At 42.9% G+C, this 24,540-nt stretch overlaps 1 protein-coding gene across 2 annotated transcripts in view; it reads right to left on the minus strand.

Annotated features, from left to right (window-relative positions):
* Positions 1-20,066, minus strand: part of LOC308195880 (V(D)J recombination-activating protein 1) — a 107,118-nt gene extending 87,052 nt beyond the window's left edge. Inside the window, exons 1-6 of one of the 2 annotated variants that reach the window (XM_080594053.1) lie at positions 18,207-20,063; positions 16,814-16,938; positions 10,937-14,342; positions 9,093-9,261; positions 705-8,576; positions 67-250 (exon numbers count right to left, since the gene is read on the minus strand). The gene's annotated coding sequence lies outside the window, so the exon portion shown is untranslated. Of the gene's footprint in view, positions 1-66; positions 8,577-9,092; positions 9,262-10,936; positions 14,343-16,813; positions 16,939-18,206 lie in introns of both variants that reach the window. The other variant, XM_080594054.1, reaches the window with a different exon arrangement.
* Between the last annotated feature and the right edge of the window lie 4,474 nt (positions 20,067-24,540).

Consider the following 24,540-nt stretch of genomic DNA (forward strand, 5'->3'; position numbering starts at 1 on the left):
TCCCCGTGGCCGCGCTGCCCCCGCTCCCCGCTCCGCAGGGACCCCGGGGGCGTCCCCCGCACTCACCCCGCCGCTCTGCGGGGCGGGCGGCAGCGAAGGGCGCTGCTCCGTGCTGCTCCGTGCTGCTCCGTGCTGCTCCGTGCTGCTCCGTGCTGCTCCCCGCTGCTCCGTGCCGCTGCCGCTCCGCACCTCTCCGCCCCGCTCCGCGCCCGCCGCGGGCTGAAGGACGCGCTGCGATCTTCGCCGCGATCTGGCGAAATTTGCCACCAACCGGCCAGGATTTTTACACTTCCTGGCTCCCGGCCAGCCCTTTTTTTTTTTTTTTTTTTTTTTTTTTTTTTTACGATCTGCCTTCTGCTGGCTCCTCCCCGCCCAGACAAAAGGCGGCCGGGCCGGGCCGAGCAGGGTCGGGCACCCCCAAGGGGGGCTGCGGCAGCGGCTCCCCCCCCCCCCCCTCCCCGGGCTCCGACCCCGGAGTTTGGATTCCTCAGCCCTCGAGGGAAAGAAATCGGGGAGGGAAGGGCCGGGGGAGCTGGGGGCCCGTGCCGGGCCCGGCGGGGCGCACCGAGGGGCCGGGGGATGCCGCAGCCGCCGGCCGGGAGCTTGGCCCCGCAGCGAGCCGCATCTGCTCCCTGCGGGCTGAAACGTTCGCGGCGAGGGCGAAGTGGTTGTGCTGTCTGGAGCTTGCTGGGGGTTCGCCTTACCTTTTGGGGTTCCTCCTGCAGCCCCGTGCGGTGCGTGCTGCTCAGCCGTCGCCGTCTGCAGCAGGTATCGCTCAGGAAACTGCTGAAAAGTTCACGAGATTAAAGAAAAGGCACGAGTAGGTGCAAGCAGCAAGCAGTTGCATCGAATGCATAACTCGGGCAGTCACGGCGACTTTTGGAGAGCTGCTCCTTGGGTTAAGGTGCTGGGATTTGGAGTGCTTGAAGGGGGCAGACCGAATCTGTAAGACGGTGTCATTTGCTCCGAGTGCTTAAAAGGATTATGTGAATTAGCGCACAGTGTTGCTGATGCCTGGCAACCCAATGCACCATTTTTGCAGACAGTTTTATGTCTTCAAATCATGATTTTACAACAGGGCTGGGTCTGGTCTGAACATCAGAAAAGCTGGTGCTACTCTGGAAGCACCGGGTTAACCCACGAGCCCATGCTGGGATCCTCTGATGCTCTGAGTCGTTCTGGAAGTAGAACTGGGGAGCTCAGATGACACCACTCACCACACGTCCTTGTAGGAGTGGTGTTCTCATGAGGCTGTTCCTCCTTTTCCATCTCCAGATGTGTAAAACAGAGTCACTGAGGCACTGCGAACCTTACGTACCGCCCACTAGTACTGCCAGAGTTGCACAAATAGGATGTATTCTTATGAACATGAAAACTTGGAATTTGCCTTATGACAAGCTATATGAGCACATACAAAAACATGCTTCCAGCCCCAGAGCGATGAGGCATATGATGACAGCTGGTATCTATCCAGCACTTAAAGATTTAGTGCATCTGATAATCTACCAGCAACTAAAAGCACACATTGTCGTTCATTCTGTATCTGCTTTTCAAGCCAACAATCACTAATTTTTCAGAGACAGCGTTGCATAAGTGGAGTTTGAGTGGTGGTCTCCTATCTGTGGCTCGTGACAGGGCTGGGAAGTGACGGCTGCTCTGAGACTGGAGAAGCAAGGGTGTGGTTTGTCACAGCTGAACTCTTCTCCATGGGCCAGCAAAGATCCTAAAGAATTTACACATGAAGCAAACGGTAACCTCACATACCTGGTCAGTGGTGTGCTCCATCTGAGAGAAACACTGCAAGAAAAAACAGGCAAGTTGTGTGAGAAATAAACATTCAGGTAAAACCAGTACAGACCCTGGGACAGATCTCAGATTCTGACATTATGTGAGCATAGCAAAATCTCTGTGGTTTTTTTTTTTTGGTTGGTTGGTTGTTTTTTTTAGGGGACAAAAAAAGAAGAAAAAAAAAGGGCAAAAAAGCATACAATCCAGCATCTTTCCCCAGGTTTAAACTCACATGGTTATGAATCAAAACTTGAAAATACATTTCAGGTGTGGGATGAACACCTGAATGTGCAGAGGTCTGAGACCCCAAGTTTAGGAGGGGAAAGCTCTTCACCAGACCCCTGGGGCTCTAGCTTCAAGACTACCACCAGGAGACATCATTGCCGCAACACAGACTTGCTGTGACCGTCCTGTTGCATGGCTGGACTCCCGCTTGTGGGAGAAGACGGAGAAAAGAGCTGAAACGATCCCTGCCACCACAACAGGAAGAAGGTGGGAGCCACTTTAGTTTACTCTTTAGGAAGCAGCGAGGCCTCTGTGTAAAGGAGACAGCCATCGTCACTTACGCAGGAGCATATGTACTGGGTAGACTTTAATACACAGCAAGGGCAGACAAGAAAGATAATTAGAAATGTTAGCACAGAAGAGAAAGATAAAAGACTTACACTGGGATTCATCTTACCCAACTTTATCTATCTAAGAGAATACAAAACCTCTTGTAATCTACTTGTCTGGGCTCCTTTAGTGAGGAAAGAGGCATGTCCAGAGGTAGTTCACCTCACGTAGGTCAGACAGCTATGTTAGGTTAAGAAGAACTGCCCTCTGGAAACATCTCTCTGCCTCAGCTGGTTATGAAAGCTGCTGCCCAAAACAACACACCTAACTTCTAAAGTTAAGTAACTCCTGCCCTAAAGCTTACCTGAGTGAGACAGAGTTGCAATGGAAGGGATCTGATGAGAAAAGAGCTATCTGCTAGACTGACAGGTGAGGAAAATGACCTTCAGTACCTCAATTCTCTCTTTTAGCTTTGGTGAGACCAAAAAGAAAACAATATGGTTTCTGAAGAAAGGTCCTCGCTTCCCACAGATAAGTGATAATTTACAAATGTCTGTTCTTAGCATTGGAGCCACGAAGAAGTGTGAATGAACTGCTCTTTGCTTTGTGTGCAAGGAATTTTCTCTTTGGCTTTGCTCAAGTCTACAGCATCATCCTAAAGAACTGAAAAGCAAGCGAACTGACAACATCAAAGATGTTGCTACTAACATTCAGATTGAACGGATATATGAAAAATAGCTACAGCCTTAATTTTGTTTTTTTTGACACTCTGCCTTGACACCACACATCCTCTCTGCAGCACACTTGATAGCAAGACAGCCTCGAGCACACACACCTCCTGCTCTCACACAGTTTGGTGTTCAATAAGAGCCAAACCACAAAAGTTGTGACTAACAGATGTGACCTTTAATTGGCTTGCTTTATAATGCACTTGATGATGGGAAGAATCCACGGCATATAGCCATCGCTTTGTGTGTGTGATCTGACAGGTCTTCAGGATGATATGCTTCCCAGAAGTGAGTTCTGGGGAAAAAAACACAGGGTGGTCTAGCAGGGCAATGAGGAGAGTCATAATGTCTGAAGAACATTCCTAATTCTGGCACTAATTTTCAAGGGTCTGAGGGCAGCATCTGAACCAGGTTAAGTGGTTGCCATCATTCAGTTTGCTCTTATTCTAGCCACCAAAGATCTCTTTCCCTTTCCATCTGCTTGGACAGCACGCATTTGCTCTAGCTGTCAAATGAGCAAGTGAGACAGAGAGCACGTAAGCAAGCAATAAAAAATTGACTTCCACTGAAGTGGGTAGTTTTGATAGAAGAGGGTTAGGGAGTAGCTACACTTGTGGTTAACTTGCAGATTCTAGCAAGGAGTGTGGGGCAGATGGCTGGGGATACTCTGGGAACAGCAACCTCCTATCCCAGCTCAGTCACTGTGAGGACAATGAGTTTAGCAGTGCTTGCAGTGACATTGTGGAAATAGTTTTAAAAATTGTTTCACCTTTCTCTTTGAGCAGCAGAGAGGAAATTCCATGTACCAGAGATGCTATGAAGCTCAAAGAACTCATGCAAAAAGATCATTTTTTTTTTTTTAGTTCTTTCTTAATATTAATTTTTATGGTTTCAAACTTGGTGAGGAAAAGGGAGGGAAACATCTCCAAGGCGCAGGGTTGAGAGTACATTATTCTACTAATTTTACAATTCAAAGCTCTGGCACAAATGAGATTCAGCAAACAATATGTAATTCCACAGAAGAAAAAAAAATGCATCTCTATTACATCTGGAGAGAAATAGTTCAAATCACAACTATTCATTGGGAAGGAGGATTCTCAGAAGCTGTAACACCGAAAGTGACCTAGAATAGCAGGACAGCAGACAGTAAATTAGGCATGCCTGTAATATGAGATGATGGGTGGATTGGGGGTGAACAGAAATAACAAAAGAACACAATGGGCAGTATGCTTCATAAACAAAAACTGTAACAAAGGCCTGTGTTAGTGGTATTATAGTATAATCCCCTGGAATATTGCATTCAGTTCTGAACATCTCATCAGAAGGACATTTACAAATATAAAGGAACACATTTTTAGAAAGTAGAAGTGATAAGGACTGATTTACAGACATTGTCATATGAGCCGAAAGAGCTAAACACATCTGATTGTGCTGTGCACGAGCTATAGGACACAATGCTACAAAAATCAGAAGTGGGATAAGGCACTGTGGGAGTTTGCAGAAGTAAGAGCACTGTTATTGTGAAGAAGAAGAAAAGAGGATGAAATGAGACACCAAAGATTAGGATAAGTACTGTTACAATGACTTGGCTATAAGATCCACTACCTGGTAGAGTAGTTGTTCAGGAACACTTCTTCTTGTGGTATTTTAAATAAGCACAATGCTAGTGTTTATGCCTTGGCTTACCAAGCACAGTGGGCTAGTTGATCTTTTACAGAGGAATTTTCCATCTCCAATTTCTGTGTTTCTAAAGCTTACTCTTCTGTAGAGTGCTGTTTGTCACGTCAGTGGCAAACCTCCGACAGAGAAGACAAACAAACCAGCCCTCGGGGAGAGAAGATCTAAATGAAGAAAAGAACTAAAGCATGTTTGTGTGTGATGCTTTACAGTCATACCATGAATCATAGTCAGGCAAAAAGAGTGGCAACAAGCCTTCTTCATACTGACCTCTGTTAGAAATCATAATATAAATTTCCAAAGAGGACAAGCAAGCAGAACAAACCCTTCTTTCCATCTTCCTGCTTTAATTTTTACCACCCCACTCCCGATTTTGTCTCTTCAGCACCTCCATCTCCCTCTTGGCTTTCATCCCCAAAATTAGTAAACTAAATGTTTAAATTAAGTACTTAGAATCCTACACATCCACCCTAAATCCTCTCAAAAATCTAGTTTCTATACCCTAGACCTGAGTGGTATGTAAAATTTTCAAAATGCCATGTTTCAGTCAATCCTCAGTCCAGCTCCCATCACCTCTGAAGCATCAGCCATTTTTGAAACACACTGCTGTCCTCTTGTAAAATCCTTTTGTCCTGCATGTTCTGTCTCCTTAATTGCTTCATCATTTTATCTTCCTGAAGGAGGGTCTTTTGTTTTGGTCACTCTTCCTTCATCTTGTCTCCAAGTAATTTCACACACCAAAAAAATTAATTTCCAGTGCATGGCTGTACTCTCTACTTTTTCTAGTCTATAATAATATATATATATATATATAAGATATGACCCTTCTGCCCCCTTATTTCAGACCTTTCCTCTCTAGATTCTCATATTCGAGCAATGCCTACATTTTCCTGATACTTTGTGTGGTTTCTTTCAAATAATGTCCTTATTTATTCACAGAGCAATGCATCTTGGCCTGACTTGTCACTTCATATCAAAATTACTGTGATACCTCCTCCTTCAGCTTTCAAAAATGATACGGGTCTTCACTCATACCCACGCAGAGTACTGCTACAAACATCATTGCCCTAGCCTCTCACTTCAAGTGTGATACCTTTTACTTTCCATCCCTCTCTTGGATAGTTCTCTACTTATCACCACAGCTCTCAGCCCCTGCCAAAGAAAGTCACCGCTGTTCTGCACACTCTCTCCTTCCTCTGCCTTCTGACAAAGCTGGCAAAGAGGAACCAAGCTTGTAACAGTGTCTCTGCCTGCCTCACTGAGAACTCTTTGTGGAGGTCCCATACCTCACTTTTACCCAGTCCAAATCAACTATTTTCCTGTAAAATTAGTCAGAGCTGGTGAGTGATACCAGCCTAAGAGCCCAGGAGAGCTGAGATCCTCAGCGCGTGCCCTTAGAGCAAGGAAGACCCCAGAAAGCAGCGACACAAGTTTCTCTGCTGCTAGCACTACCTGCTTGTAAGCCTGCTTTATGGGGCCACTTTCAGGTCATTCAGGACCTGCCAGTTGTGACAGTATAGAGGTCACTGCAGCAAGTAATTTTGGCAAGGTGGCCAATGGCTCGGGTACCAGCTGTGAAGGGTTCTGACATTTCATGTATCAGCTGTCTGCTGGCAGCAGCTTGAGGTTATATTCTCTTTCAGAGCTGCACACCCAAGAGTATGCACATGGTATAAGGCATGTGGTATAAGGCATCTTTCTTATGGCAAAACAAGTGAATCACTAGGTGTTATATGACTCTTACTGGTGAACAAATGCCAAATCACACAGTTCTAGTAACAAGAGGCTTCTAAGATGCCTTCCTGTATTCATCCCTGCTTTGCTGTGATTCATCTGTTGGTTTTTGGTTTGTCTTTTTTTTACTTGCCACATCTTGCTTGCTGACCATGCTATGCTCTGTGGGTATAAAATGGCTGAGACAGAAGCATTCCGATGTGGTGAAAGCCACTTACTGTGGGTAGATCGCTCAGTCAGAAATACAGATTTTCTTCCTTAAAATGTCTAAATGCATTCAGCACCATCGCTGTGCTTTTGTGTAGCTCTCAGAGCCAGCTGAAGTCAATGATTCTGTGTGAACACAGCAGAAGGACACATCCACCTCCTGAGCTGACTGGCACAAGGAGCAGTTTAGTCAGAGGCCAAGAAGAAATCATGTGTTGCACCAGAAGTGATCAGAGTGGCTCTGATGTTTGTATTTTAGCCTTCCCACAACCGGTGGGATGATGGGCAGACATGCCTTTTCCACTCTGAGCAGGTTTCTCATCTGTTGTCACGTGGCATGTGCTGCTGAACTAGCACAGTCACTGACAAATCATCCCCACCTCCCAGGGATGACTGGAACTTGCTTGATAACGGGAGGAACTACAAAACCCAGCCAGGTACCACAGTCTGAATTTACTGGTTTTCAGTTCAGTGCTTATTTACTCTTCTACTCTTGACTCCCACTGCAAATGCCAGGTTCTTTCTTCCAGACTTAGCAGTACTACTCGAGCTAAACTGGACAATGCCTTTAGTAACTAAAGGATCTTAGTTTGTCTGTCCAGGAAGGGGGTCATGCTGTGGGGGAGAATGCTGTGGTGGGGCACAAAAGGGAAGAAGAAAACCCTTAGCAACTCAAAGAGAAAGGGACTATCAGAGTTAGTGTGTTGTAACTCTGCAACTATACCCCCTTTTCTTGACCAGTTAAACTCTATGTATATAGATACTCTAGAGTGGCGTAGAAGTGATGAGTGAAGCTATATTTTAAGTTTAAAGCAGAGAGGCTGAGAAGGCTTGGTGCACAAACGGAGGGATTTGAATGACGGACTGCATTTGAATACACGGAATAAGATGCAAATACCCAGAATATACACGGCTTGTGATAACTACAGGGATGGTCAAGTGAAGGACAGCTCCAAGGAATATTCCTCCAAGTTATCAGACACCTCTGATCCCAAATTATCTATTGGTATGAGATAGCTCTTTTGCAGCAAAAAGCTATAAGCTATACCAGTGTAGCTGAGATGGGTAGTATGTGTAGGGGAGAAAGGATATAACATGAAAAAAGAGTTACTTCACTTAAATGAAGGTGCAGAATGTGCATCAATCTTCTGCGTATGAGAACTCTGTAAGCTAGCAGGGCCTGTGTGCTTGTGGAACCCAGCTTGTGATTGCAAGGATGAATGTATTGAACTAGAGAAGCCCATATGCACGTATTCGTACTGCATATGAGCAGTACTGTACGGTGGCCAAATGGCTGTGTGTACAGACATGCTCTCCTGCAGAGAGCTTACTTGGGTGTTTGAGTACCAGCTGTGGAATTTGTCTAGGACTGTACATTTGTGTAGATGAGAGTCGTATCCTAACCGTGCCAATAAGAAGCTGGGCAATGCGGTTTGTCACATCTCCAGTTCTCAGAATTTTTCTCAGTCTCTCAGGTTTTTGATTTATTTTCAAAAACTCTCCACAGAGGCTGTTCTTTATGTGAAACTTACCCTTGTGCCAGGCAAGACTGGAATTTCAGCTATTCATAAAGGAAATCCAAGTTTGTGTGTGTGTGTATGTGCAGTGGCAATTCACTAGAACAGACGTAAGGCCAACAATCAGGCTTTGCAACCAAAAAAATACAACAAATAAAACGGCCTCCCTTCCCCACCATTTGCACACCTTGCTGAAATGTGTGAAATCCAAAAGGCAAAAACAGTTCAATTAGACAGTAATTTACTCTGGATTATCACTCACCAGTGCCAAGTGTACTGTGCCCTGAGCACGTGTCCTCTCTCACATCCTCTTTCTGCAACACAAAGTGCATCTGCTGAGGTCACAGCTAAGGAAAGGCACAGTCCTGAACTGTGGAAAAAATACCTTTAATGAGACTTCAGTAATGCAATGCCTGGGCTAGCGCTACATTACATCACAGGTCACTACGTCTATCAAGTAGGGCATATATGTAAAGGGCAACAGACTGATGTTCACCTGCACCTGGGAACATGCCTAGTGAAGAGATACTGTGTCAGGCTTTATCTAGTGCATGGGGTTGCTCTGTGAGAAAGAGGTGATGTTCCGGCCTACACAGGATTTTTGAAGTGAAAGGCAAAAGTGAAAGGTATGCAGTTACATGTCATCAGACAGATCGACTTTCACCACGAAGGATCAACCTGTTTATAAATGAATAGTTCTATCAATGACAGAGATTCTTGGTTAGTCTAATTTTGCTGTCATTACAAGCAACTGAAAATTGGCAACCTGTCTGACTGCACAATTCTCAGCTCAGGCAGGCTATCCGGGACCCCAGGTACCTTGTGTTTAGTTACTTGGCAATGTAGCATATTAATGACCAGAAAGGATCTCCATCACTATTTTTACCTGTGTTAGCCAAATTAAAGCTAGCAAGGGATGTTCTTTGCTCTTCATTCACTCCTTCTTTACCATTGCAGACATATTTGAATTTATTTCCACGTCTGTATTGTCCAAGTCTGTGAAGGGCAGATGTCTTGCTGAGGAAAATTCCATGGCACAATGATGGCACCTGATTCTGGGAGGAGGCAAAAGGAAATAACTGGGTTAAGATGAGATAAGAAATGTTGTCGCCAAATATGTAGTCACAGCCTGAACTGCAAAGACGGTGAAGCTGATTCTAACTGACCATAATCCAATTCCATATTGTCCCCTTCTTTATACATACAAATCATAAAATTAACCCCAAAAATTCTGCAATAAATACAGAAGCTTGAGCAATGAATTCTTCTGTCACCTCCCTTACTGCTGTAAGAGACATTTTGCTGACAGAAAGGTATTTTTTTCATCTGATGAAAGTTCCAGTAGGCAGCAGTGCTCAGGGGAAAGAAAGCCTGTGCGCACAGGATACAGGCTGTATGCACGTACCTTCTTGCGTGAGCCTGGCAACAGGGAAGAGAGGGCAGAAGGAGCCCAGATTAGCAGCTGACCCTAGGAAGATGTGGATGCTTATAGTTGCAACATGTTATTACCACTACAGTGAGCTTCCAGTGTTTACTGTACACATACAGAACGCCATGCAAGGCGGTGGGCTGTTTGGATAAATAAACAGAAAAGGCCAGGGTCCGAGTCTGACTGAACAATAGACTGGGGAGAATGTGAGCCTCCTCTTTAACTGGACTTCCCTCCAGGAAACCTAACTTGTAATAAAATCCTCCTGTATCCTGTGCCCTAGTCTGGGGGTGACTCAGTTCCAGCTAATCATGTAGATTGTATTTGCAAGAGATGAATGCATGCTGCTGAATGCAACCAAGAAAGTATTCTGGAAGAAATGTTCCTGCACTAGTTGAGAGGAGAGTTGGCCTTAGCATTTGGGAGAGGTTCATCTTTTCCTCAAGCCCCCATAAACCTGACTGCTTCTTTAGTCAAGACATGTACCAGACCTAAAAAATTCAAAAATCCTCTCCTGCTCCTTTATCTTGAGAAATAGGAATGGTTTTACAAACATGGGGAATCTCATGACTCCAAGGGAAGAAGAATTTTAGAATTTGAGGCCCAAGATGCTTGGGTTTTGAACTGCACAGTATTTGAGGCATACCTATTTGGATTAGAAATCTGTCTGGTTCTGAAAATGAAGCTTCTCTTGGACATCTGAAAATCTAAGGCATCCATTTTTCAAACTATGGCTTTATGTAAGCTGGCCACGAGAACAGAGAGAGTTGGGACAGGAAGTTTCTAACTCAGAATCAATACCGGAGCCCAAGCCTGGACCATAAGAAAAGCAGTTCTCAACCTTTTGTAATTAACAGCCCAACTAATTTTCTGGAAAAATATAACAAGGGGGGGGACAGGAAATCTCTGTAACATTTTCTATGCTGCTGGTATTTAGCAATCAGGAGATTAATAAATAATGTGTTTGACATCTATTTAATAAAATGCTATTATTTTAGAAAAAAAATTTACATGTTGTAGTTGTAGATGCTTTAACTGGAGTACTGATAATGCAAACTGGCTTTCAGTAGGTGGAAGTCAGCAAGCATTCCACTGACTGTACTCAAATATCTTACGGAGGGATGGTGGTCCAGCGTTCACAGACTGATAGACACTGTTTTAGAGCATGTGCCAGCAATTTTGAAAATCAAGATAGTTAGGATCTCTGTGTGCTTTAGTGTTTGCTATGTCACTTTAAAAAAAAAAAAAAAAAGCAAATAAGCATTATTTATAGCTGAAACTGATTAGGTCACTATACTTGCCTTGTCAGAACTAAGGTAGAATCCTTTTGGCAAAAAAAGAGATATTTTCACCTCTTTTCGTAGGATTTGGAAGTAGACTATTTCTATTTTTATATTTCCTGTTCCAGGAAGGAAAGAGGGCTTTTCTTTTTATTTTTTTTTATTATTTTTTTTTACTCCAGGCTTTTCTTTCCTAGTTGAATCAAACTCAAAACAGCGGTGATACCAAAAGAGTTATGCTTCCTGTTTCCTTCTGCTTAATAAGAAAAAAAAAACAACAAAAAAAAATGAACTGCTGAAATGCAGCATATTTAATAATATATTTAATAACTAATTAACATCCCACTTTCTTCACATGCTGTTTAATATTTACCTATTAATGTAAGTCCATACATTAACTAGTATCTCAAATGATTATTTCTTTGTTTTTAGAAAGGCAGACAGGAAAAATACCAAGGATTTTTGCTTACTGCACAATTTTTTCTAGTTCTGCCCCCTGCTTCAGTTTACTGAGTTAGCTAATTTCCACACTATATTTCCCAATTAAACATAGCAGGGAGGATCCTGAGTACTCAAAAATTCACACTGGCCCTTACTATAAAAGCAGAGGCCAATGCTAGACTAAATCCAATTTGGATTGCAATATAATGATTTTACCTAGGAGGTAGGATTTCTTATGCAATTGCTTTTTTTCCTCTCTCTTCCTACAAGTATAGCGTAATTTTGTGTGCTATAAATCACCTGACATGTTCCACTCCAGAAGTGGCTGCAACAACTGCAAGTGTTTACCAGTTATATATGTTGCAAAATATTTCTGGGGCTATAAAATAAAAAGTGTTATTATGACACCTTTTCCTCACTGTTATCAGAATCAACGTCCTCTACATTTACAGCAATGACATCGCATTTGCAGTGTACACACTACCTCATTGATGACTAAATGGAGGAACAAAAATTTCACTCAGTCCATTTCATATATGGGCAGGACGAACAAAAATTAGAAGCCCGATTTTCAGAGGCCAGCTGCAGGCTCTCACACCTCCTGTTGAAAATCAGATGAGGTTACATCTGCATTGTAAAGTTCAGTAGACCAAGAATCTGCGGAGCTAGAGTTGATGCTGAGGATCTGACATCCACACTATACTTATTGAAGGTTTCTTTAATTCAAACCATCTTCATCTGGGTCTCCTGGGCTGAGTACCTATTGAGGTCAGAGTACATTAAGTGCACTTCTTGAGAACACTTTCCAGTTTAGTTTCGCTGCAACATAATCTGTTCCATGCACTCCAAAATCAGCCCGAGAAGCAAAACAAAAAAACAGGAAATGGAGATGACCAGGAGACATGAGATCTCTCACACTAATGAGGACAAATCATAAGTAGTTCTGGCAGGACTGCTGCAACGGGATTTCTGATATTCTGTCCCACATTTACCCTAATTCTCTATAGATTACAACCACAATGTAGAGAAAAGGCATAAATGACTGACATACTTAGTTCTGCTGTTTTCAGATTGGTTATAAGCTCCTGCCTCTGGGCGCATCTCCTGAAGGACTAAGTAATTGTACTTGTCTAAACTGTAATGGTTTGTATCTGAGGATATGAGAATTCACCCTGCATCACTTCCAGACACGCTGATTCAGAATAGCTGGTGTCACTAAGTTGACTTAATACCAAAAACCTGGGCTTGTGTTGATTTAAGCGTTATGTTTCCTGGTGGAAGGAATTTTTCTTGGAAGCATTGCTACAGCTCCATGGTATTTGTGCTACTGTATAATGAAGTTGCATAACATTACATCACTCTATATTGGCAAAGTATCGTGACAACATGAGGATTCAGGCAGTAGTGCTCCCATGTAGCACTGGCGTGAAGAGTTACAGGCAAACCTGGAGAGTCCGTTAAGACCTGGTTTGCTCTGCTATATTTATATTGCCTGGTGTAATCACAGGTTTCTAAACAGACACACTGAAACTATAAATGTCAGCTACCAATGTCCAGCCTTTCTGTTGCATGAATAAATCCTCTTCCTGAGCTGACACAAAACCAGAGAAACACTCTACCAATGAAGCCGTGTCTGCAGCTGTCTTCTCTGAACTCCTGCTCCCAGGCAGTGGGTGCTCTGCCAATAATCTTTCACAGTGAGGATACACGGCCTTGGTAAAAGCAACCAAGTACCTGGTGACAGGGCAACACCAGTAGCTATAAGCCAAGGAATGACTTCCGAGAGATGATGTTAGACTCACAGGCACTGGGTTTACCCTTCAACTAAGGTAATTTTATAACCTTGTAAGAAGCAGATGGTTTTTACAGAGAAATATTGGGGAGTTTGGTTTAAACAACAGGCATTAAAAAAAAAAAAAGGATTAACAAAAAACAGTAACAGCAACAACAAAATTCTAGGTTCAGCTGCACCATTCTTAAGGCTGTGACACTCATCAGTACCCCTTCAATGCAATCTCTGGTACCACGAGGCATGAATCCCATTGTTGACGCTGACTTGTGGCTTCATTCAAGTGCACAATGCTGTCATTGTGGGGAAGAGGAATGAAGTCAGATTGTTTGCCGGATGTACCATTTCACAGGAAACAAAACAACAAGCACACTAATACTTAGGTGCTCTGCTTGGCATGGCAAAAGATCCAGGCTACCACATCAAACTACCTATCTGAGGTGTCAGGACTACAGATAGCATGCCCTAACAGAATGGGTTTTTTTGCAAGCTCCATTCTGCATGGTCCTTATACTGAGAGGAAAACACCACAAATAGCCATATCCATAACACATTCTGAATAAAAATAAATAAATAAACAATTACATAACATTAAATCAATGAGAACCAATGGGGACTTAGTAAACAAAGCAAAAAATTTATGCTTTCAAAAAATAAGCCATCAATGACAGCTGCCATCTCCACCAGCTTGCTCTCTCCCCCTTGGCCAGCACGGTGGCATGCCCCTCGGCCCGGGCACCTGCTTTGCTGCAGCCCTGCCCTCCGACAAAGCAGCCCTGCTCAACCTCACACAGAGTGGGAAAGTGACACCACCGATGGCCCCCTCCTGCCACCCCATGCCTTGGTTGGCACCTCACACCCTTGCAGTGCCACAGCTGCCATCCTGCATCCCCCTGGGGAGCTGGCACCCACCTGGCACATCCTTCCGTCCTTGGAGAGGCAGAGCTGCTGGGCACGGCCCTGGCCCTGCTGTGCAACCCGGGACAGCGCTGCCTGAAGCATCATGAAAGAACATGTGGGAAACAGTTTTATCTGTTTTCAGCTCCAACAGCACTAATCATTCTCATTACTCAGTGCCTGTAGCCATTGTAGAGCCAGCGTCCTCCAGTTCAGAAAATACACTTAGGTGTATCTTAGTCTACCTGGTTGTTCCCAGTCTGCTCCTTTTCTTAAGCAGGAGAGAACTTGTAGTGGTTCCTGCAGAGGAATAGCAAAATGGACATCAAAAGCTGTCAGAGACTGAAGTGAAATGAAATACTTTACATTTGGGGCAAATCTAGCTTTGTGTTTGCTTAGTAAAAGTGTAGCCCCCGTGGGGCCAGGAAAAAAAAAATCAAATATTATTCTTCTGTCTGCTACCAGGTTTCTCCATGACCCAGGAAAAGTCAACAGGGTTATTTCTGCCTCAGCTACCCAAGCTGTGGTACAGCAGCCCTGTGTTGCATTGCCAAGGGCAGTTCACACACAGAAGCTCTCCTCCACCACACTGTGCTCTCCAGGGCAGAGCTCACGCCCTGCTGGCCCTGGGGGCACTTGTGCTGGTATTTTAGCTGTCTGTTGGCTGTTCTGCTTGGTGTTTCCTGTTGCAGAACGCTCGCCAAAAACCCCAGCCTGTTTTCGACTAAAACAGTCCCAATGCAGGCATAATGCTGGCAAAAGAAATGCAAGTTTCAGGGCTCCCGTGCTTTCAAATGTAGCTCATTATGTTTCCATCCAAACCACATTTTTGGCAATGAGGACTGTGAGGTACAACAAATGCATACACAATGGTAACAGGTATTTCTTCTGGTGAAAGTTGGCACTAATTTCTGTTAAACATGCTTCATTTACTGTGTAGTACATGTTGTGGGCTGGGGGTGAAGACTCTTTCTATGTACCTCACATGACCCACTCGAAGAGCTTTCCTTAAAAGAAAGATAATTATTTTGTACTATTTCATATTTCTTATCCTATTGGTAAGAGGCCAGCAGAGAGCTAGGTGAATTCAATTTGTTTGTGGCATAATGTTTCGCATTAACATAATCTGAAGTCTTAAAGTAATCAGATAATTTCTGCTGTTCTGAGGTGAACAGAAATATAAGCACAAAATTATAGAGCTATCACAGCAAACAATGTGCTCCTAATTTATGGTACGTACCAAGTAAGGAAATGGAATTATTTCTTCTTTTGACTACACTAAAACCATTCTGTTTCATACTGCCACGGTCCTTATTCAGCCCTTATTCCCAGCGTATGTGTGCAAACAGGCATAAACCCAAAGGCTGTAGACACAACTGGCCAGCCATGGCAGGTTCAAGAAGCTCAAGGTCAGCTCTTGCCCCAGGATAACTTGAGCTAGGAGTTTCCATGACAGAGTGGACAGTAATCCACAGCATTCATCACAGCGCTAGTGACACCATGGTCACTAATAGATATTTTAGAAAAATATATAAAAATTGGCAGAAGACAATAACAAATAGACTGCTTACAGGAAGCTTCTTTTTGTAGTCTCATCTGCTAGAGGCTGGCTCATGTCCTGAAATTGTAGGTGCACAAACACAACTACATTTGTGCTATTTCTAAAAGGCCAGAGGTGAAATATCTGATATATCTAGTATATATGAAACACCCCCTCTGGGGATTCACTACCCACACCTAAGCAATAGCAGATAAATAATGAAAAATCAATTATGTTTTCAAGTGCCCTTTAATTTTAATAGTCCATGGTGATGTTAATAACAGAGGGAAGGACATTTTTACAGCATTTATCTTGACATTTACCCTTATGACGCCTTGGCAGTTTAAGAATGTGGTTGTGATGAGGTAGAGCAGAAGAAAGAAGGATATCATTTATATTCTGGTTTCTTAGTATTTACTTCTTTTCTGTTTTGAGGCATTTCTACAGAGATTTTTCTGAGAGTATGGGGTGTACCTCATCTTGTCTGGGTTTTAAGCCACCCAAAACAATTAGAGAAAGAAACTTCTTTTTGATTGTTTTCTTTTTTGTTGCTGTTGTTTCATATGTGTGATGAAGGTATTATTGAAATAAATTGAGGTTTTATGTGTTTCTTGATTATTATTTCTTATTGCTTAAACTTGGACTTCTTTGAACTAGTTGGTATATTAACACAGAACAAAAAGACAATTCCAACTCATTAGACAAAAATAAGCCCTCTGTAATTGCAATTTGAAATCAATAAAAGGCAGGAATTGCAACCAAAGGGGCCTGATTGACTCCTTAATAACGGGATATGAATCCTTTTCCTTACCAAGATGCAATTTAAAGTAATGGTGACTCTTCTGTCACCTGTTCTGATACAAAATGAGCTGATGGGGTTCTTGTTGCAGCCAAGATCACAACTTTACAGCTGTCATTACCTCACAGCCCTGCAGGCAGTCTAAGCCACAAGACCAGCCAATTTCTTGAAGCTTATAAGTGTGTGAGGCCAGCTCTCTCTGCCACTGCCCATAGTGCACCTAACAGCCTGCGTTTATCACAAGCACAAGCTGAGCACAACCACATCTAGATGAAGTGGTTGAACACTGGTCTCTTCCTTGGAGCATTTTGTACAGTGCCCTGCAAATTTACAAGCGATTCACGTTACAAAAACGAGTAGTTCTGTGCTCTCTACGCCCTACATCTTGCTTTGAAGAAAACTGCACTGGTGTATTCACAAGCCTTTGCTTACCTGCAGGCAGCATTCCCATCACAGGAGGATGAGTCGGTGCATGAGAGGCTCCCTGCTGGGAGGCCCCCTGGCATCCAGTGGTTAAGGCAGGCAATGCAGAAGACAGTGATCAAGTGGGGTTTAGACTGGAAAAGTGGGAGGAAAGCAAGAAACTTGAGCAGAATAAAAATGGTTAAGCAGAGATTACAGGTTGTATTACCATAACCTTGGTTTGTGCCTGCAGCTGACTCCAAAGGGCTGTGCTGTAGCAAGACTTTGTAATGAATACAGAATTTTAAACTGATGAAATATTTCTACAGTCTGTTTGTTGATACTGGCATCGCTGCATTCTCAGAGTCAGTCCTTGATGTTTCACTCAGTTTTGAAGCCTAAACTGGCTAGAGGTCCCCAGAGTGGCTGGGACTGTCTACACGGAAACTACTCTCCTGCTAGCAATGTTTTCCAGTGATAGGACCTACTAACCACTTGCCTGCTGAAGGTAAGTGCCTCTGTTGGAAGAAAGAAACCATGCAACTGAAAAGCACGTTTGAGTTTTGCTGTTTTACATATCAGCCTTGAAGGAGCCCTTTCTGGCAGCTGCTGGCAGCTGCAGCTAACCAATGAACTTTGACAGGTTTGAGCCTTTCCCTTTCTGCCTTCTCCTCCATACTGGGACTGGCAGGGTGGGGCAGTGGCCACATTAAAGGGGGAGGCTGGGAGCCCATACTGGTGTTGGCTTTTGCTTCACCGCCCAACCTCAGCATGGCCAAGTCACGCTGAGCGACATCAACAGGCTAATACATTTAAAAGGAGAGAAATGTCCCCTTCCATGAATTTTAAACTTTGTATTTATCCTTTGCCAGCTCTGTGGTTTGTTTGCTTCTTTGTTTTTACAAGAGAGATTAAATGTCTCACTTTTGTCCCTGGTGGTTTGCTCCTTCTGTCTTGCCAGTTCTGACTCTGCTACACTGTCGGGGTTGCAAACACCTCGGGGAAAATGTTTCAAAGAATGCTTTAATTAGCTTTAAAAAAGCAAAATAAGCTCCACTGCTGTAACATATGTTGCATGAAATTTTCTCCCAGGAGTTTTGTGAGCATTAATGGATAGTTGTTAAGTCTGGAGGAGATCTTGGATAAAGAAAGTTGTAAAGGCTTGGTATTATGGTTGGCCAAATGCTTTCTGCTGCAAAATGTTCAGCTTCCTTTAGCTCTTATGATACTTTGCTGTTTGAACACATTCATAGATCTCAAGAACTGACACAGTCTGACCTGTCTGTCAAATTTCATAGGGACTGTATTGCAGCAGGGGGGAGAAAATACCTTAGATGAACGACTAACGTGCAGTGGCTTCTTCACAACAGTGTTAAGCTGCTCAGTTTCCAGTTTTAATACAGACAAGTGTCCACACACTTACACAGCACATGGAGAGTATCTGTTAGCACAGAGCTTTACAGATCACATCTGTCAGCAGTGGTCTCATCCTCTAATTAGCAGTCCCATCTGAAGAGTCTCAAGTATCAGCAACTGAAACTGGGAAGGCACTAGCTGCTTCAGCAGAGAGGCCAGGGAAGAAGGAATACTGTCATCTGAAAAAGATGATTGAGAACTGACTCTGAGGAGTCCAAACCTGAGTAATAACCATGTGGTTTTAGTCCATCCCTAAAAAATTCATAAGAACATTCAAAATCTGCCAGGATGACAGCTATCTAGTGTGCAGAGCTGGAGCCAAATGCCACATCAGCGTGACCAGGAAAGATCTTGGTTCTACACTACTTGGACCGCTTTTAGCCACTGGAACAAATGGCAGACTCTGACAATGCACAGGGCACAAAGCCATGCAGAGTCAGGCCAACACTGCTGATGCCAACTATGTGCCTCCAATGGTTCTACCCTACTCTTACGCTCACAAAATCTGGATTCACCAACAGAAATAAATAGTGGAAATTTCAAGAGTAAAAGAGTCTAACATAGACAAGTCCTTAAGGCAAGGGTTATCTGTCAGGTGCAGTGATCAATACAGATTTTTTCCTGAATCATGCAGACCAATCAATGTCTCTGAATTGAAGAAATATGTGTCAAAATGCTAAATACAAGATCCTTGGTTTTGTGCCTGCAAAGGTTTTTAAATCAATGTACATTCAAAGATTGCTGTCGAGTAGCCTTATTTGCATAACTTTTCAATATTTTTAACTGCTTTGTTTCAAAAAGACAGCCATACTTAGTACTTGCCTGTTGTTTTCTATCTTTAAATCTCAAAATTTTTCACAGAAGTAGATACAATTAGTTTTGAGTGTCATTTACCTAGGAGAAATCTAAGGGCTTTGGCAAGCAAGCTGTAACAAATCTTGCTGTAGTGTCCTGAGAAATTATAACTCCATACCTCTCACCCTCTATAGGAAACAGCTATTACTGCAGAAGCATTGCCAGCAGGGAAGGTATGCCTGATGCTCAGATACCCCCATGCAATATCTCCTGTCCAGCTTCAGAATCACAGAACATCCCAAGTTGGAAGGGACACACAAGAATCACTGAGTCCAACTCCTTGCTTTACACAGGACCACCCAAAAATCAGACCATGTGTCTGAGAGCATTGTCCAAATGCTTCTTGAACTCCAGCAGGCTTGGTGCTGTTACAGCTTTCTTGGGGAGCCTGTCCCAGTGCCTGACCACCCTTTCGGTGAAGAACTTTTTCCTAACACCCACCCCGACCCTCTGTAGGCTGTCACAGTTCCAGGCCATTCCCTCAAGTCCTTTTGCTGGTGATAAAGGTGTCCTGAAGCTGTGTCAGCCTACACTGCAGTGGATGCCGCACAAACAGGCATTTCTCCTGATGACTCTTCTGTGAGCTGGTAACTGCTGACAGGCAGATAGGTGGCCATCCTAAAATCCTGTGCCTTGAAATTCTGCAGGACTCATTTGCCATCCGGCTGGGGAACAGAGATTTTCTCTTGGTCACCATGTAGTCTACCTCCAGTTCAACTGACATATACATGATGCCATGCCTCTGCTGCATTAATTTAAAAGCTAAGACCTCTCTCTTCCAATTTAGAAAAGGATAAGCAATTTTATTACTAAGAATATGATTTTTCTTATGGCTATTAGGATGCTGCTGATGTTGTACCAGCTTCTAAGCTTGTGACATGAATGTAAGTAAAAGAAAAAGGTACAAGCAAAGCTCCCTTTTTCTTTTTCTCTTTTTCTTTTTCCTTTTTTTTTGATACAAGACCATTTTTATTTTACTTTATTTTATTTTATTTTATTTTATTTTATTTTATTTTATTTTATTTTATTTTATTTTATTTTATTTTATTTTATTTTTAATCCATGTAGTCAGCCTGCAGGCTGATAACCCATGGGTAGAAAAAATGCCTCACACTGCACTGTTGGGCTTCCCTACAGGGCTCTGCCAACATGCCTAAAATAACATGGGTTTCATAATCTGAGGATTAAAGTCCTGGATTTTAACCTTTCGTGCCTGCTTATGTGTTGCAGTCTCTCTCTGCCCTTAGGCACAAGAGCTTAGGAGGACTGTTGTAGCTTCTGTTGACTGATATTCATGTAGTGGGTTAGGTGGACTAAACAGAGACCAAGTCTTCTGGAAAGCTCATTGCAACTGGAGCAAAAGAAGTGAAGATAAGTATGTGAAAGTTCGATTTGTGCTAGTAAATTAATCCTACTGCTAGTAAATTAAACATGCTCTGGAGTGGTTTCTGTTGCAGAGACCAACTGACATGGGACAGTTTTCATCAGTGTGGCTCTCAGCCTCTTTGGCTGGGTCGCCATATGCATACTGCTCACTGGGGTTACTTCCTAGTCCGTGCTAACTCCTGACCCATACCCTGGAGCTGCTTGGGAGAGTGACAGTCAGTATGAGGGGAAACAATGCCAAGAACAGCACGAGAAATTTAACAGTAATGGCCTCAGGAATGTTCTTTGTCACTGTTTAGTTTACTAGTATAGATGTAGCCAGACATCTAGGGGGAAATTTGCCCTACCAGTAAAACATCTAAGCATGATTCCCAGTAACAACAACTGTAAAAGAAACTTCTGTCATAGCCCTGCAATGGAAAGGCTAACATGTCCATCAAAATATAAGATGGTATAAATGGAACTTTAGAAAGTTGGAGACATTTCAGGAAAGTCCTGTTTGGAGAATATGATGACAAGCAGGCAGCTAGTACTAGTAAGCCCAAGTATGCATGCATGCTCTGTGAAAATTTCTTTCCTATTATTTGCTCATTTGTTGCTAAAGAAACACTGTTAAAAACACAAATAATGCAGAAGTAACTAAGGAAAAGATGTCTCTCACACTTTATCTCACTTGCTCTGTAATCCAGAATCACCTACTATGGAGCTCTTCTTAGGCAAGGCAGGAGAACAGCTTCACTTTTCCCTGCAGCAGAGAAATTGCACACACCCAGCAGGGTGCGGTTACACAGCACAGCCCTGCCTTGCAGCAGAAAGCCCACAAAGAAGAAACCATTGTTCTGCAGCAGATGCTCCAGTGAATATAGGCTACAACTGCAGGGAAAAGCCTAACGGTTCTTCCCATCAGAACCTTATTATCCCAAGGATTTCTCTCTGAGGGAGCCTTGAACAGCCAAAGTGAGCTAGAACTGTCAGCATCTTTTCCTGGAGTGTAAAAGGTTAAAGTTCTACAACCAAAAATTGTAAGGAAGCTAAATTTATTCCTTTCCTTTTTTACATCTTAAGGGAAAGAAAAAAAAAGAAAAGAAAAGAAAGAGAAGAAAAAAAAGCTGGCAGAAATGGGTTTTGTCAAGTTATTTGCTTGCTTTATTATGTCTATTTTTTACCTTGTTAGGAACAGCAAGACTGACTTTTTCCTCCCAACACATTCCCTCTCAGATACATTTATTTTGGGTGCTTGCTCTAGTTGATGGACTATAACAAAGATGACATTTTTGCAAAATGTTTATCTGTCATTGGAGTTATATAGCTATGTCTAAAAATACAAAGCATGTTTTACACTGACTTACTGAAATTCTTCCATTCAGTTTTCCATCTCTTGATTTTGTCTTGCGGTTTCATGGAATTTATTCTGTCACCATAGTTGACTTCTGTAGAAGAGAAATACTTTGGATGTGAAATACACATAGTTCTTGCAGTGCTTCATATGTGAGATATACCCAGTTCTTCCCGTTAGTTCCCCCTCCTTTCTCTCTCTTTCTGAAAAAAACAGGTCAGCAGTTTCTCTCCATAAAAAAAAAAAAAAAAGGCAAAGGGCAAAGGGCAGACAGGCAACTTCCCTCCCAGTATTTTCCAGGTAGGAATATTTAATTACCTCAGAGATATTTAAATACCTCAGAGACCAGTGGAGAGAGCTGCATATGCTTCTGATAACAAGGCAATTCCCCGTGGCTGTTTCTTGCCCCATGTAATTACCCATGTTGCTCTTACAACCACACGAATTTTTGAGGACTCAAAGACTCTCATGTCCATGAAGCCTGCTAGCCAGGTAGCAGTAGATACAGAAAACAAAGATAATTTGCTATTTTAAGTGAAAAGGCAAATGAATAACTATTCTCCTACTCCAAGCCCCAGGAGGTCTCCAATTCCCACCAGAAACCTCCCACCTACCCTTCCAAATTCATCCTTTCCCACCTCACCTCCCTTCTCATTCAAGTCATTCCCAGCCAAAAAGGTCACCAATCCTCTCTCCCCATATGAATTACCAGTTCTGAAATGTTTTCGTTTGTTGTTGCTTTTTTTTTTTCCTTTTTCTTTTTAACATGTCTGGGAATAGAGGTTACACTAGCAGCAAGTAACAAGTATGTATACCCATACACCCACATCCCCACATTTGGGAGATGTTGAATTCGGAAAGTTATCACCAGTGTCTACGAGGCTCACAAGCTGCTTGATTATCCAGTCCCCTGAACTGTTGTTGCCTGCATAATTTTTTATATGGATATATCTGCACTATTTGAAGGAGGACAATTTGTAGGTACACTGGCTGGCTCAACCAAGAGAGTTCCAAATCAGTCAGCACTACAGCTGTATCACCCAGGCCTAGGCACAAGTGAATTTGCCCTACACAGAAGCAGAGCTTAGTTTTCAGACTCAGTGACTGGACAAACAGCAGCCTGAGATCCAAGCCAATTCCTGCACAGAGTGCTGTGCTACAGCACCGGCAGCCTCAGAGCTCTCAGCTGGGTCCCACTGGGTGATGCAGACATGAAATCATGGAAAAAAAGGGCTGTGAGAAGATCTAGGAAGGTCATCCAATCTGCCTCATTGCTTTAACTGATGTTTTTTTCAAACTCAGAGAGAATTGCCTCTGGCAGAGCAGATAACTGAGCTGGTGTTTCTCAAAAACTTCGTGATAAGCACACTGATCACAGGACCAGCTTTTCTTACATGATGCAACCTCACCCTTCACCCTCTACTGCTTCAGGAAATCTGACTTTGGAGGTTTGGTCCTTGCGGACAGCTACAGACAGTAGCAAAGGAAGGAAAAACGGTGACAAAACCAAACCAAACCGAAACAAAAATTTACTCATCCTCAGATAAAGCATGTTTACTAAGCACTTCTGTTGGCTTCTGACCACCTATGTGCTACACAAGGAGCACTTTGATTTTGATATTAAATCAAACCTGTCATTATTTCCTCATAATTAGAAGGTTCCCACAGCGAGGAAATGACAACAATAGGAGGTGGACTGGAGAACAAATCCAACATGATGCCAGCAGTGTTCACTGGCAGGCAATATCTTTGTTCTGAATATGTGACTCACAGGTAAATGTTCTCCCTTGCCACATACTTCTTCACAGCAATAATAGTTATCTACTCCCTCTGCTCCCCGCCCCCAGCCGCCCTTTGCAGCCCTCCACCTATTTGTCTGACAAAGTTATTCTGTACAATTAAGTCTTTAACTAGGCAGTAAAATCAATCTGACTTTCATGTAAGTGTTTTAAAGTGATTGCTTTAGAAGAGCCCTGCCAAAACTTAGTGACTGTCTTCCTCAGCTGGAAATGGCATTTCAGAAGCTTTAACAGTTAGAAAAATTCTGCTTACCTCTGATTGTAGAAAATGCTAGTTTTATGGGTTTGTAAACAAAACAAGCAGGAAGAATTTAAGAGATCATTGATACAATTACAATATTAAGTGATATCCTGTATTCAGTTCTGTTTCCCTTTAGGCTTATTTGCCCAGAGATTGTAACATAGTGCTGCCTTTCTTTTTATATCACTTTCATTCAGTTTATGCTTTCACAACCTCTAAATTATGATGTTAATAAATGCCCACATTTGTTAATGCAGGGCTTTATGTGACACAGAAGTTACATTACCTTCCTGTCATTCAGGTGACAAAAATGAAGCTACCTAGCTTCATGTGAAAGCTGAAGCAGAATCAGAAAGACACGATTCCAGTTTCCCGGCTCTTAAATCCTGACCTCTAACCACTGCTACATTTTTTTCCTTTGCGATGCAATTGTTTAGATTGCTTACTTGGCAAACCTTAAATTTTGCAAACAAAAACTAGGAGCTCCTTCCCTTCACCTTCTGGTCTGTTCTAATGTATAGCTTGCAGATACTGCTGTATTTGTGTAGGTGGGAAATGATAGCTGTGGCACCAGTGGAAGAAGGACCATCATCAAATCTTTCAGGTTCTTCCTCTTGGGAAGGAATAGACAATGTCACACAGTTCCTGTAATCTGATCCTGTGTAGCTAGTTTTCCTTTTCCGATCAGAGTAAGGAGCTATATAGTTCTACCACCTGGATAAGC

This window comes from Anser brachyrhynchus (assembly GCF_964034855.1).
Source record: "Anser brachyrhynchus genome assembly, chromosome: 5".
Taxonomy (NCBI): Eukaryota; Metazoa; Chordata; class Aves; order Anseriformes; family Anatidae; genus Anser; species Anser brachyrhynchus.